Below are 4,654 nucleotides of genomic sequence, written 5' to 3' on the forward strand. Positions count from 1 at the left end.
TATGAGTTGCCTTGGTCAAGGTTTCTCTTCACAGTGATAGAACACTGACTAAGACACTGGTCTTTTGCTTATAGATATGGTTTTGAATTTTATCTTTTTATTGGTTGTGTGTGTTTCATGTTTTTTCCTTGCTTTTGTTTCTAAAGAAAGAGAGAAGGGAGGCATGGAGTTAGGTAGTCAAAGATGATCTTGGAAGAGCTGGGGGAGGGAAAACAGTGGTCAGAATATATTGTATGAAAAAAATATTTTAAAAAGCACATTAGGATCTAAAGGTAGATTATGCAGGTTATATTCCACAGAGCACAGAAAGTGCATGATATTTATTAAATGTTAAACATAATTACTTGAAAATGTTATATGTCATTATCATTAGTGGGATTCATGGTTTGTGGATCTTTTTGATCCAAAGGAACATTCTTAATTTAAATGTGAACTTATTTGAGATTTACTAAAAAATACATTCTTCTATGGTATGCTAAAAATTAATATTTCTATAGATGAAAATAATAATGTAGTTAAGTATATAGACTATCTATATTAGAATCTTCCTTTAGGTAGAAGTCCAACTTTATATTATGTAAACATTACAGAGAGATACTACAAAGATAGATTTTTGTCATTAAAAATTTGGGTCTTAAGCTCTTACAAAATCTAGCTTTGTAGTATTATCTTACTAGACATCACCTTTCAATGTAATTTAACTAGCTCCAAATCATATTAATAGTTACAGTCAGAACAAGGACTAGAATTACATCTAGCATTCAGTGTCCTTTTTATCTAATTTTGTAATACACTTTACCTTCTTGACTCCATCATCATTCCTTAAATATTTCTCCATTGTGTATTATAAGTCAGATTCCACGCTATTCCCTGATACTTTAGTGAACAAGGTCAAATGTCAATGTTTTCATAATAAGCAACTGAGCAAACATGCAGCCTTGTCATTGCTTCAGTGCCTATGTTGCAAACATTCTTTAAGTGAAAGCAAGCAGAGCAGAAGTCTGCTTTCTGCAAGGAGAAATACAGTTGCAAGTGCTAGACATTTTGTTGTAGGGAGTAACAGATATAGTGAGACATTCATGCCCACAGGAAAGGGCAAAATGTCCTTACCTTGCAGTTGGACGTTTTGTAAATGTTCCAGGTGAAATCATCCAGCTCAATGGCCTTATGGAGTTTCTGCACTTGGGACTGCTTTTCCTATTGGTATATTCTTTCTCATAGAGGTATTGCTGCATAGCACTCAACAAGTCTCAGTCAAACTTGCATCCTTATGACCCCAAGTCAGAGAGCTGACATAAGATCACCATATTCAATGGCAGTCTATTAGACTTGCCAAATATATGTGCCATCATCATACCCCTAAATTCTCACAACTCTGCTTTTGCATGAGCTGTGTGCTGTATTAATAGCTCAGTTGTTCTCTGACTTTGGATTAGACTTCACTTTGGCAAACTGACACATATTTGTGTGTATGACAAAAACCACATGTGAACAAACATCCACTCACATAAAATTGCATGCAAAACCAGGCAAACTGGAGTGAGGCAGGTGAAGTAGATCCATGCCATATTTCAGCTGTGATTTTTGTTCCATGTATTTTGAGATGTTACCACCAGAGGAGTCTTAGTAAAGGACGCAAAGTGATTGCATTTTGTTTACAAAGGCATGCAATAAAGTGCCTCCAACAACAGAATTCAACTTAAAAGGCAATCACACTTCTTTATATTTAAAATGAGCATGGGTCATCTAAATTAAGCACATAGTCACAACAAAGAAAATTAAATACTAAGGTGTAAGAGAATGGGAACACATGTTTAATCCCAAGCATCTTTCAAAAATTCACAAAGTAAAAAGAATGTATCTGAGAAATGCACTAAAAAGGAAGAACAGAAGATATAAGAGCAAATAGGTGTCTTAAAAACAGGCCTGAATGAAAATCTAAAATCTAACAAGAGTTGTGAAAAGGATCAATGCCCACAAATAACATACTTGTGGAATTAACCCTCAAAGAAGTCTATGCATACATGCATTAGAATGAGTGTATATGAAGACAAAGGGCATAAAGCTGAGGAATGTGGGGTAGGAGAGATACTAAGTACAGCAATAGGAGATGGCACTGAAAAAGAGCTGAAGGTCTAGGATTAGTTTAGTCCTCATCATTAAGGTCAGATGTCAAGCAACTCCATCCCACTCTGCCACCCTTTACAGTGGAAAAATAATCGCTGAGAGTGGTAGCAATGCTGGAGAGTGAAGGAGATAGTAAGAGTATTGGTGTTTTCTTCTACTCCAGTTCTCAGTAGAGAGTGCCCCCTTCATTTTCTGCTGTGAGGGGCACACCATTCTGCTTTAATAGGACACTGTTCCAAACCAGGTTTCATCACAAATACTACAAAGAGGTTGTGGTGGTTCGAATGAAAATGGCCCTCATAGGCTCATAGGGAGTGGCACTATTAAGAGGTGTGGCCCTTGTGGAGTAGGTGTGGCCGTGTTGGAGGAAGTATGTCACCATGGAGGTGGGTCTTGAGGTCTCCTATGCTCAAGATATGCCCAGTATGGCTCACTGGGCTTCTGCTGCATATGGATCAAGTAACTCTCAGCTCCTTCTCCAGCACCATGTCTGTCTACATGCCTTCATGTTTCTCTCCATGACAATAATGAACTAAAGCTCTGAAACTGTAAGCCAGCCCCGATTAAATGTTTTTCTTTATAAGAATTGCAGTGGTCATAGAGTCTCTTTACAGTATTAGAAACTCCTAAGACAGACATAAACTTTTTGTTTCTACTGAAAGTATTTGTACTCTCATATCATGGACTGGGTTACAGCATGTATCACTATGACAAAGAGAAGATTTTGTCTGTTTTTGTAAATATGTCATCAACACTCCACATATAGATCTCATTTCCCCTCCTATATGCAACACACACACACACACACACACACACACACACACACACACACACACATACACACATACCACTCCACTCCCACACCTATAAATATTGTATCCCCCCCATATGTGGTAAAATGTTTTGAAGTGTCTCCATTCCTTTTCTTCTGGTTCTTGGCAATGCTTGGCTAACTTGTCGACTGCTGGGTTCATTCTCCATGCCTGTGCTCCTCAGTTCCCAAATCTGTACTTCTTCCTCTCTTCCCCCTCCACTCCTGCTGTCCCCTCTTGTCTCTTCCCTTCCCACTTTGTCAGCTCTCCCTCCTCCTGTATTTCCTCTAACACCTTCCCCAGTCCATCTTTCCTCCCCTTCCCTCCCCTTCCACTTCACTCTCTCTTGCCTTTCCCTACCTTCATTCCACCAGTTCTTCTCCTGTCTACCTTGCTGACTCTTTATTCTGTACCCCTCTTCTTCCCTTTCTCACCATTCCTTCCTTCTCTTCTCACCATTCCACTCCCTCCGTTACCTTCCTCTTCATTCCCCCTCTAATCTCTTCACCTCTCTTTCATTTCTTCCCTTGATCCCACAGCCTTTAGTTCCCTCCTCCTCCTTTCCCCTCTTCTGTCCTCCCCAATCCGTTTGCCCCACCATCTTTCTCCCTACTCTCCCCTTCTTTACCTCACTCTATCCTACCACCTTCTCTCCTCCTTGCCCTCCCTTGCCTCTCTTCCATCTATCCTACTCCCTCCTGTCCCCTCTCCCTCAAGTCTCCTCTGTTCCCCTTGCCCTGGTTCCCTTTCCCTCCCTTCTTGTTCTGTTTATTTTATGTCAACTTGACATCAGCAAGAGTCAGCTGAGAAGAACGCCCTGAATTGAGAGTGCCTCCATTAGATTAGCCTGTGGGCATGTGAATGAGGAATCTTCTTGACTAATGATTGACAGAGGTTCAAGCCCACTGGCAGCAAAGCTATCCTTGAGCATCAGATGGTCCTGGGTCATCAAACTGAGAAAGCCCGTTAGCAGCATTCCTCCTTGGTCTCTGCTTCAGTTTTGGTTGATGCCTTCAGTTCGAGTCTTGAGTTCCTGCTTCAGCTTCCCCTCATGATAGACTGTGCTCAGAACATGGAAGGCAAATAGACCCTTTCCTCCCCAAGTTATTTTTGGCCACTGTTTTACCACAACAATAGAAACCAAACTAGGATACTTTCCCTTCCTCCCCTTCCCCACCACTTGCCCTCTCCCCTTTCTCTTTAACCTACCCTCTTACTTCCTTCCCACTCTCTCCTTCCTGACCCCTCTCCTTTACTTTCTTCTACTCTGTTTACTCTCTTCTCTCATCACCCTCTATCACCTTCCTTCAGCTCTTCCCCTGCTCCGTTGTTATTTCCTCCTTCTCTCTCTCTCTCTTCTCCCTCTCCTTCATCACCCTCTCCTTCCTGTCCTTGATTCCCACTTCTGTCTCCCTCTGCTCCTCTTCATATTCCATACCTTTCCTTCATTTTCTGTCCCTTCTCATTCCCTTACTCTTTCCCTCCATCTTCCTCTATTCTTCTTTCCCCTCTTCATCTTCATCCTTCTCTATGCCTTCAGTTTTTCCTCTTCCTCTCCTCCCATTCCCCCTCTTCTCTTTCATCTCATCACCTATCCACTCCTCTACTCTCTTGCTCCCCTTTTCCCTTCTCTACTTTCCTCCCTCCACCTCTACCCTTCCCCATAGTTTACCCAACCTTTTCCCCCTCTTTTCCTGTCTTCTTCCTTCTACACT

The sequence above is a fragment of the Peromyscus eremicus genome, chromosome X (assembly GCF_949786415.1).
Source record: "Peromyscus eremicus chromosome X, PerEre_H2_v1, whole genome shotgun sequence".
NCBI classification, from domain to species: Eukaryota; Metazoa; Chordata; class Mammalia; order Rodentia; family Cricetidae; genus Peromyscus; species Peromyscus eremicus.